The sequence below is a fragment of the Arachis ipaensis genome, chromosome B07 (assembly GCF_000816755.2).
Source record: "Arachis ipaensis cultivar K30076 chromosome B07, Araip1.1, whole genome shotgun sequence".
Taxonomy (NCBI): domain Eukaryota; kingdom Viridiplantae; phylum Streptophyta; class Magnoliopsida; order Fabales; family Fabaceae; genus Arachis; species Arachis ipaensis.
In genome coordinates, this window is record NC_029791.2 from 18,721,056 (window position 1) to 18,733,090 (window position 12,035).

Consider the following 12,035-nt stretch of genomic DNA (forward strand, 5'->3'; position numbering starts at 1 on the left):
TCATTTCATAATTTAAGGAATATAAGAGGTTTATGTAGGACAAAAAAAGAGAGAACGGGAAATTCCCAATTAACTCCCGTGCTGAGTTATAAAGCAACATAATAAAAGGAAGAATTAGAAAGGGTATAATAAAAGGACAGAAGATCTAAAAGGGGTTTTAATCCCTAACATTTCACTAGAAGGGAATTGGGGAAATAGTAACCACTTCCATCAACATTCTTCGAGAAATTTGGTCTGTCTCTTCCAGTGGAATTTTTTCATGTTCAAAGACCAAGCAGTTTCGAGCTCTCCAAATATTTCAGCACATAATTTCAACCAAGAGCAAATTTTGTTGGTTACCTCCACTTTCTGAGAGGTAAGCTTTCTTTCTCCTCCAACACTGATAGAGTTCTTCTTCCTCTTCTCCTATCGTCACACCTGCAAATGGACTTTTGAGCCATACTTCTTTTGCCTTATTGCAGGTGAATAAGCAGTGCATAGTCGATTCCTCTCCTATCTGACACCGGGGGCAAATCGCAGAAATTGATGGGATTCGTCGCTGGAGGTTCAACAGGACAGGAAGTCTTCCATGGAGGGAACGTCAGAGGGAGAATTTGATTTTCGGGGGTAATCTCATTTTCCACAAATCTTTCCAAATATCACTACATTGAGCTATAGGTGGACAAAACTCAATTGGTGGGTGGTGAAAATGGTAAGCCACTTGATATGCTGATACTACTTCATAATTATCAGACTTGTGAAAAATCCAGGATATTCGGTCCTCTCGATCTTCAATATTAACTGAAAGAATACTTTGAGCAATTTCTGGAGGAAACAAATACTGTATTAATTGATTATTCCATTCCTTGTTCTCAGTTAGGAGTTCTTTTACCTAGGTCACATTTTTTTGCCTTGTTGTTGCAAACTCCATAGGAGCACAATGGGGATGAGGAGATGGCAGCCATGGATCTACATAAGCACGGATACTTTCCCCTGACCTTACCTTCCAGAGCAAGCCTTTCTCAAGAACTTTATGGCCCTCTAGGACGCTTCTCCAATCCCACGAAGGTACTGCTCCTACTCCTGCCTCCATAATAGACTAGTATATATAGTACTTTCCTTTTAGCATCTTAGTGAGTAGAGAGTTTGGTCTGATGGCTATTCTCCAATACTATTTGTTCAAAAGTGCCAAATTTTGGGCTCGCAGGTCCTTAAAACCCAAACTCTCCTCCTTCTTGGGTTGCGTCATACTCTCCCAACTTATCCAAGACATTCTTCTCTCCCTTCCCTTCTGTCCCCACCAAAACTGAGATAAGATTCTATAGATTTCGATTAGAAGACTATCTGGTAGTTTGAAACAGGAGAAGCTGTAAATTGGGATGGCTTCCCCAACTGCTTTGATAAGAACGTGTCTACCCCTAGCTGAGAGCAATTTTCGCTTCCACAATTCCACCATCTTTCTAACTTTATCTTTAAGCATTCAAAAAGTGGCATTTTTAGATCTTTGGACTACAGAAGGTAGTCCTAAATATTTATCCTGCGCCCCTATATTGCGAATGTGAAGTGTGGCTGCCAAGGTTTGCCGCAATGGGGAAGATGTATTATTACTAAAAAATATTGCTGATTTAGTCAGATTTACTTTCTGCACGCTAAACCCCTCATAATCATCTAGCAAGCCAAGAAGGTGCTGGCAATTGTCAGTAGTAGCTTTACTAAAGAGAATCGAGTCATCTGCGAATAGTAGGTGGTTCACCCTAGGAGATCTTCTGTTAATCTGAATTCCACGGATAACACTGTTTTGCTCAGCCTTGTATAGCAAGAAGGAAAGTCCTTCAGCACAGAAAAGAAAAATATATGGGAATAGGGGATCACCCTGTTGGATGCCCCTATTTGGTTTAAAAAAAACCAAAAGGTTGTCCTTCCACAATAACCGAGTAAGAAACAATTGTGACGACTTCTCGAATCCATCCAATCCATCGGGAATCAAACCCGAGTTTCTCCAGAATAAACCACAAAAATTGCCATTCAACTCTATCATAGGCTTTGCTCATGTCCAGCTTAACTGTCATTTCATTTTCTAAGCCCCTCTTCTTATTCTTTAGATAGTGCATGCATTCATGAGCAACCAAAATGTTGTCAGAAATGAGCCTACCCTTCAAGAAAGCACTTTGGTTAGGACTAATGAGAGATTTCATGATTCCTTGCAATCTATGAACTAATACCTTCGAAATAATTTTATAGAACACTGAGGACAAGCTGACAGGCCTCACCTGTGTCATATCCCTATCATCTGGGATTTTTGGAATGAGACAGATTTGGGTGTGGTTAAAACTCCTCAGTATCCGACCACCCATAAAGAAACTCTTCACTGCACGAAAAATATCTCCACCAACTATACCCCAATAGAAATGAAATAATTTTGCAGTAAAGTCATCCTCACCTGGAGTACTTTGGGGGTGAACGCTAAAAGTTGCTCGTTTAACTTCTTCTATTGAAACTGGCCGGATTAGTTTACGGTTCATAGCTGGTGTAACTTTAGCCTCAAACTCTTCAAAAGCGTGACAAGGATCAGTAGGGTTATCTGATGAGAAGATCTCCTGAAAATATCTTTCTGCCACTGCTGCTATGGCTCTATGAGATGTGGCAATTGCACCGTCATTTCCAACTAGTCTCCAAAGTTTGTTTCTTTGGTTCCTTGCTTGGAAATTTCGATGAAAGAATTTTGTATTCCTATCACCAAGTTGTAACCATTTAATACGTGACTTATCCTTCCAAAAACTTTCCTCCCAGATGTGGGCAGCCTCTAACATTCGTTCAAGTTCATCTAGTTGATCTTCTCCTTGTACTCCTAAGCCTCGCAACTCCTCAATACTAGCAGTCATTTCCTGAATGTGCTTTGCAGAGTTAGTACAATTTTTCTGCTGCCATTGAACCAAACGGTGCCGACAGAGCTTCAATTTTTTAGCCAGTCTAAACATTGATGAACCTGTAACTTCAACACTCCAAATTTCTGCTATTAGCTTCTGAAACCTTCCAAACCACACCAACGTTCCTGGAACTTGAACCTTCTTTTAGATTTTTCCAATGGAGGATTTGAGTCTAACAATAATGGGGCGTGATCAGATCCATTCTCAGACAATCTAGTAACTACTGCTGCCGGATAGGAACTGAACCACACATCATCAGCCATGAATCGATCTAAATGTTCTTGGATTAACTCTTGCCTTCTTCTTTTATTAGACCAAGTAAATGGTCTCCCAACCATACCCAAATCTACCAAACCATTTTCATTAATAAACCCAGAAAAAGCAGCCATGGAAGCATTAGATTTGACTCCCCCGCCATCCTTCTCTTGGAGATTGGTGATAGCATTAAAATTTTCGAGGACAAGAAAACGATTCTGCAGTTGCTGAAAAAATGATGATAATTCCCTAAATTGATAAGCCCGTGTCTGATCCGACGTACTTAAATGCACCCCTACAACTCCCCAAACTTCGTTAACTGGGTCTTTAATTCTGGCAGCAATGAAGAACCGACTGGACAGAATAACTTCAATCTCCACCCCCTCCTTCCATGCTAGAGCAAGCCCACCTGCATTACCCTCCGGATCCACCAAAACCTAGTCCACAAAGCCGCATGCCCTTAACTTCCTCTCAATTTGACGAGGTTGATTTTTAGTTTCGCAAAAGAAACCAATTTCTGGGGAGTAGGATCTACAAATCCCTTTAAGATTATGGAATATCAGGGGTCTGCCCAAATCCCGACAATTCCAACTTATCAACTTCATGGGTCCTGGGGGTGCCAATTGACGGTTGGCACCCTCCACCTTCAGAGTAATAGTAGTGTGGTCATCGAAACACATCTTCTTTAGCTGTTCTAGGTTTTCCTTTCCTCCATTCATCCTTTTACTCCCCATAAAAGATTTGTTACGAGAGCTATGTTGTCTGACAGGCTGTTTCATACTCACTTTTTTAATACCAATACTAGATTTTTTGGGGGTGGTAATAATCTGTTGATCGTGAGTCAAGGCATTCGAAATATCAACCAGAGCCAGCGGGGTAGTAGTGCTAGAAAAGGTTTGACCAGTATCCTCCAAATTCTCATCTCCTTCCCCCCTAGCCTCTGAATTAGAGGAAGTCTGCTGGTTTGATTGTTTCTGATTTTCCTCTTGCATGCTTATTCCATTAAAACCTTCAATTAACCATGAAGGAAGAGGATTTTTCCTTGGCTAAATTGAACCAACATTTGCACTGATCTGTTGTGAGCTACTTGGCCTTTTCTTCCTTTCGAGTCATCTACCAACCTGAGTCGCTCTGAGCCATTCACCAACCTTATCCTCCTTTAGGGTGTTCTCAGTAGAGTCACAACTGAAGTCCTGACAGTGCTTGGAATCATGTCCCAGCATAACACAATAGGTGCAGAAAATTCCTAGTCGTTCATACCTGATTCCTACTTCTACTGTTTTTTTATCTGGACCCACAATTTTTAGAGTGTCCCGGAGCCTCTTGTCACCATTGATTTCCACCCTTACTTTAATAATACGTGCCTCTTTGCCTCTAACTTCAAATAAGTCGATGTCACTAATGGTTCCCAGATGACCTCCTAATTTTTTACCCACCTCCAACGTCTTGATTCAAAAAAGAATTGGAAGCGGTTGTTGCCTTTCTCCACTACCCTAAATTTCTCTGGTTTAAACCATATTTCAAATAGGGCATTCTCTAATGTGCCAATCAAAAAAAACCTGTCAGCGAAGATACAACCAGCCAAACTTCTAGTGCAAGTCTGAACCCCTTCAGATATATCGTTTTCCTCCAGAACAATCACCTCCTCCTCATCGTCGTCCCCGTTGGGATTGGTAGCACAGTGGTCCTCTTTGTCATCACTCATATTCAGCCACCAAAAAAAGAGGGGATGGAGTGATAGAAACGAAGATTGAGAGAATTATTGTGAAAGGAAAGCAGAGAAAAGGTCGAATAGAATATAGTAAGAAAATTAGGTTATAGATGAGAAGGTTGAATGAGAAAGAAAATGGTGATGAAAGAGCATAGATTAGGTGGGTATATCAATGGATAGATTGTAACACGGATTACATACGTGTGAATGAGAAGAATATGTAAATGGCATTAGCCATGAAAAAACCTTCGAGGCAAGAGACAAAACCCTAGCAGAGCACAAGATAAAACCCTAACAGAGCACTTGTATGATGTGAGTTAATATTCCAAACACAACTATACGGACTTTATTTTGCTAATGAGTTATAGCTCAAATGACATAGTCTTTCTATACTCATTTATACTCATTTATTTAAGAGGTCACGGGTTCAAATTTTTCTTTGATAAAAAAAATACGCGCTTGATGAATCCATATTTGATGATGATTTTTGGTTAGAATTGAATGGATTTCATCACATAAACTTGCAATTATTCCCTTGAATAGCATGCTTTTGAATTTTCCTCCCAATTTGTGCTTGATTATGAAAATATGCTCTTTTGTGCCCAATTTGATCTATTTTCTTTCATTTGCCTTCCATTCGATGCCTTGATGTTGTTTGTGAGTGATTTCAGGTGTGTAAGGTAGGAATGGGTTGGAGAAAATGGAAGAAGAGCATGCAAAGTGGAGGAAACACAAAGAAACAAAGGAGATGAGTTCAGAGATGTGTGCGTGCGCACAGCCACTTGTGCGTACGCACAGCTGCCCAATCAGAGCGCATAGATCATTTCGAGCGTGTCGCGCGTCCAACCAAGCATCGCCTAGTGTGCGTGCGCACAGTTACTTGTGCGTATGCACAGGAAAGGATTTTCGCAAAGTGTGCGGACGCACGCATCTGTGCGTCCGCACAGGTGTCCGCGCATGACTTCATTAAAATGGCATGTGACTCATGATTTGAAGGCTTTGGAGGCCCATTTCTAAAGTCTTTTAGCTCATATTGGAAGGAAAATGAAGGGGGAGAACATAGCATATCATTAGTATAGTTTAGGAGTAGTAGTAGGAAGCTTTTAGTTAGTTTTTCATCATCTCTATTAGGGTTTATATTAGGGTTTTACATTCAAGTGCCATTTCCATTTTTGATCTTGGATTTTGCTAGCTTCCATTGTAAGTATTCTATTATCTAAAAATAATCAAGTTATTAATGACTGGACGAAACCAAGAAATAACTCCTAACGTGCGAAATTATAGAGGGTCCCCTTTAAGATCAAACAATTCCATCGAATTGAGTATGATTGTATGTGTGATAGCATCTACTATACCAGGAATATCAATGAACCCGATTATTGAAATTGCTCAGGATATCCTTTTTTAGCTTCTAGAATCTATTTCTTAGTTCAAGATCCGACCCCTCTTATCTTACTAACTGGAATCAAAGAATTAGTAGATCTGTTCCGCCCAAAATGGGAATGGGCTAGGGTTATGAACTTAGAATCTAGAATCTGATGATCGAGTCGATTCCATGATTCTAAGTTCATTCCATACCGGACCAGACCGGAATAGGGCTATATACATTCTCATTATGAGAAAGGGGTCATTCGAGCGTATCTAAATAGATACTATGTTTACATATAATAGATCCCTGCGTCGTTCCGTTCCATTTAGGATTAGGAATAGGCGTAATCGGACCCACTTTTTACATATCTATCATTATTTTGGACCCTATTCACCTCTTTGGGCTTCTATTGAATCGAGAAATAGGTTTGATTGTCCATCTTTTTGATAGAATATATATAAGATATCCTACGGATAATTCAAATCGAACCAATTGGATGTCCGACTCGGGCCTATATGACATGACCGATCAATAAAAATACTCTAACACTCCACCTTTGTCATATATTCCATACATAACACTAGCTAGATATCATATTCATGGAATAGGATTCACTTTCAAGATGCCTTAGTGGTGAAATGGTAGACACGCGATACTCACAATCTCGTGCTAAAGAGCGTGGAGGTACTGATTCTTGAATACCTACTATGGTCGAATATTCATGTGGTATTTTCTCAAATTTTGCACGTGTGATACATGTTCCCTCTATTTCTCCAAGCAAAACTCTTCGCATCGCAATGCCTATTATATCAGCTTGGCCTTTCATAAGTGGAGACAGAATAAAACGTCCATAATAAAGGCGCTTACTGTCTACTCTTGATTCAACACACTTCCACTGTAATGTTTGATCGAAATAAAATCAAGATATCATATTTTGGTAGTAGAATTATAACAACTGAGATATTGGATAAAAAAAATATAAAAAATCTGATTATAAGTTGTAAAGCAATAAGAATATACAGATAAAAATGAAATCAAATCAATTCCAAGTTAAAGAAATAATTGAATATTCATATTAACTGATCAATTTATTCACTCTATCCTAGTCTGACTGAAGAATTGATTAATCGGACGAGAATAAAGATAGAGTCCCATTCTACATGTCAATCTCGACAACAATAAAATTTATAGGAAGAGGAAAATTCATCGACTTAAGAAATTGTGAGGGTTCAAGTCCCTCTATCCCCAAAAGACCTGCTTAACTCTCTAATTCTTTTTCTCATATGTTAGTTTTTTTTTCAATTTTGGAAATTCGTTATGTGTCTTATTTAGTATAGTCTTTCACAAATGGATTCGAGTAGAGTTTTTCTTTCTTTTTCTTATCGCAATCAACAATCATAAGTATTTGTTTGGGATATGTATTGGAATACATTGGAATCTATTTGGACTATGGAATAAGAATAATATATTCTTATATATGCTAATAATAATAATATATATTCTAATCTCTTGAATAACAAAAAAAAAAAAAAAACACAAGATCTAAGTTTAATTATTCTAAGTTGAAGTACAACATAAAAAATTAAAAACAAGATATTATAAAATTTATAAAACAACACACTAAAATTCATATCACATCAGGGTTTACTTTCTTAAACTATGCTACTTATATGAGATATACGAATCTGCGGATCGGATCTGTAAATATCACTGTCAAATCCGCAATCCGATCCTACCATTGTGCGGATCAGATTTGACCCGATCCGATAGCTCTACGGATCGGATAATATCTGCAAAATTTGGATCGGATGCGAATAATTACCGCGGATATTATCCGATCCATGTGCAACCCTACTGTCTTGTTAAAAATCTTGTAAAAAAAAATTCAATAGGAACAAAAACCTAATAAAAAAAAGAGTACAGTCTCTCCCTCTCTTGGTAACATCACTTAAGATATCGAAATCGACGCATTCCAATTTAGTGTACCAATTTTTCAAAGAAAGATGTTAGAAGTGACTTTGTGAATAACTCCGCCAAATTATCACTTGAACGAATCTGTTGAATATCAATTGTTTCTTGATTTTAAAGGTCATGAGTGAAAAAGAATTTGGGAGAAATATGTTTTGTTTTATCTCCTTTGATGTATCAACCTTTAAATTGAGCAATGCATGTTGCATTATCTTCATACAAAATAGTTAGAGCTATTTTCTGATTACATAGTCCATATACACAATGATCAATGTATTGAGTCAAACCTCTAAGCTATAAGCATTCACGATTTGCTTCATGTATCATAAGTATTTCAGCATGATTAGAGGATGTTGCTGCTATAGTTTGTTTTATAGACTTTCATGATATAGCTGTATCACCATATGTTAATAGATATCCGGTTTGAGATCTGTCTTTGTGTGGATTAAATAAATATTCTGCATCTGCATAGCCAACTAACTGTGACTTAGATTTATATGGATAAAATAGTCCCATATCAATTGTTCCTTGAAGATATAAAAAATTTTGTTTGATTTCATTCCAATATCTTTTGGTTGAAGAGGAACTATACCTTACTAATAAATTTATAGCGAATGATATATCAAGTCGTGTATTATTAGCTAGATACATTAGTGTTCCAATGGCACTGAGATATGGTACTTCAGGACCAAGAACTTTTTTTTTTCTTCTTTAGGATGGAAATAATCATTTTTCACATCGAAAGATCTTACGATCATTGGAGTACTTAATGGATGTGACTTATCCATATAGAATATCTTCAAGATCTTTTCTGTGCAAGTTATTTGATGAGTAAAAAACCCTTTATTTGTATGTTCGACCTGCAGGCCGAGACCAAATTTAGTCTTTACGAGATCTTTAATCTCAAACTCTTTTTCTAGAGCTTTTATAATTGTTGGAATCTCTTTAAGAGTTCTAATTATATTTAAATTATCAACATACACAACAATTATAATGAATCCAAATACAAATTTCTTTATGAAAACACAATGACATATATCATTATTCTTGAATCCTTTTTTTGTCAGATACTCAATAAGACAATTATACCACATTTGTCCAAATTACTTTAGACCATGTAAAGATATTTGCAATTTGACTAAGGGCCCGTTTGGAAAACTCTAGAAGTAGCTTTTTTTAACTTTTGACTTATGAAAAGTAGTAGTATTAATGTCTGGTGCAATTTTCAAAACCAAATTGCAACTTTCTAAGAAGCTATTTTGGAGCTTATAGAGAAGTTAAAAAAATGACTTCTCTCATAATACTTCTACTTTTCATTACATTTTTATAAAATAAGCACTTTTAGAGTTAAAAATCCAAACACAAAATAACTTATTTATAAGTTATTTTTAACAGAGTCATTTATTGTTTAAGTTATTTTATGAAAAGGAGCTTAATTAAGTTGGTTACCCAAACTGGGCCTAAATATAAATCCTGAGAACATTCATTAGATAGTTTAGATATTTTAAGTCATTCAGGAACTTTCATATAGATATCACGATCTAATGATTCATATAAACAAATTGTCACTATATCCATCAAATGCATATCAAGCTTATGGTATGCGGATAAACTGATCAGATAATACAATGTAATTGCATCCACTACAAAGGAATATGTTTCTTCATAATCGATAACAGGTTTTTGTGAAAACCCTTGCGTGACAAGTCTAGCCTTGTAGCGTACAACTTTATTTTCCTCATTTCATTTTCTCACAAACACATATTTGTATTCAATAGATTTTACCTCTTCTAGTGTACGAACTACAGATTCGAAAACTTCACGTTTTGCAAGTGAATCTAATTCTGCTTTTATAGCTTCATTCCATTTTGGTTAATCATTTTTTGTCGACATTCTTTGACTATTCTTAGCTCAAGATCCTCATTTTCATTCATATGTGAAATGCCACATGATATGTAAATATTTCATTGACAATTGTCTCATTTCAGTTTCAGTTTTCTCTCGTAAAGATATAATTTACCAAGATCTCATCATTTTCACAATTTTCTGAATTTTTAGGTACCTGAATGTCTTTTGACGTTAAAACTACATCAGAATTTTGAACAATTGCTGGTGTCTTTACTATGTCTTTATCTTTTCCAATAGGAATAATATTTACCTATTTTTCTTTTCAGAGACTTTTGTCTTTGGAATCAACAGGCTACCACGCTTCTGGCATGAATCTGTTTCGATGGTCATTTGCCCAATTAGGATATTAATTCGAATTGGGGCATTTTTAACTGGTATATAGGATTTAATTATTCTTTTTGTATTAAAAAATACATAAGGCCATTTGCTATTCTTTGAAAATGTATAATCTTTTGAACTTCTAATTCACATTGTCCTGGTCGAGGATCTAGATGCATTAATGATGATGCTATCCAATTAAGTTCTTTTTCAAATGTTTACTTTTTTTCTAAAGTTAGGAGCGAGACTCAAACCTGCGACTTCAAAGTGAGTATGGGGAGACTATGCCATTTGAGCTATAACTCGTTGGCTTCAAATGGCTTATTTGCATCCCTAATTTTGGAAACATTAATTTATCAAAATGACAATCTACACATCGGACTTTAAATACATATTCGGTTTGTATATCAAGATAACTCACTATAGAGGGAGAATTATATTCAACATATATCTCCAATTTTCTTTGGGGTTCCATTTTGGTATGATAAAACGAGACAATTGAAACATATATCGCACACCCAAATATTCTCAAATAGGAAATATTTGACTATTGACCAAAAGCTAACTGTAGAGGAGAGAATTGGTGGTAACTTGTTGACCATAAATGAATAAGTGATGCGGTATGCAAAATGGCATGCCCCCAAGCAGAGGTTGGGAGATTTGTTCTCATAAGTAAGGATCTAGCAATCAATTAAAGTCATTTAATAAGTGACTCTACTAATCTATTTTGTGTATAGACATGAGCTATTGGATGTTCAACACATATACCATTGGTATCATATAATAAACATTGAAAGCTTGAAAGGTGAATTCACCGGCATTATAAAGACGAATGGTTTCGATTGAATTTTTTGAAAATTATGCTTTTAATAGAATAATTTGAGCAAATAATCTTGCAAACACTAGGTTGCGAGAAGACAATGAGTACACATGTGACCATCTCAAAGATGCGTCTATCAATACCATAAAATATCTAAAATATCCACATGGTGGATGAATTGGTTCAAATATATTGCCTTGAATCCTTTCTAAGAATTCAAAAGACTCAAATCCAATTTTTACTGGTGATGACTTTAAAATTAGCTTTCCCTAAGAACATGAAACATAATAAAATTCACTAGATTTAAGAATCTTCTGGTTCTTTAGTGAATGTCCTTGGAAATTTTCAATAATCTTTCACATCATAGTTGCTCTAGAATATCCCAATCGGTCATGCCATTTGAATAGTAAACTTCTGATTTATAATAACATATGATTCAATTTAATTTTAGTATAATATAACCTAGTCAAGAGTAAGTAATTTTTTCAGTATAACTTTTTTATTTGAATCACTAGTTGTGATGTATAGGTACTTATCATTTTTTTCATTCATCGTCTCAATATAATATCCATTTCGACGAAGATCTTTAAAATTTAACAAGTTTTTTGGATACTTAGTAGATAATAGTGCATTATTTATTATGAATTTTGTTCCTCCAAGAAAAAAATAACTCTTCTGGAACTTTTAATCACATTGTCTGAGCTAATAATAGTATTAATACATTTTTTTTAAAGATAAGTAAAATAAATATTACTTTTGAGAATGATATATGAACTTGTA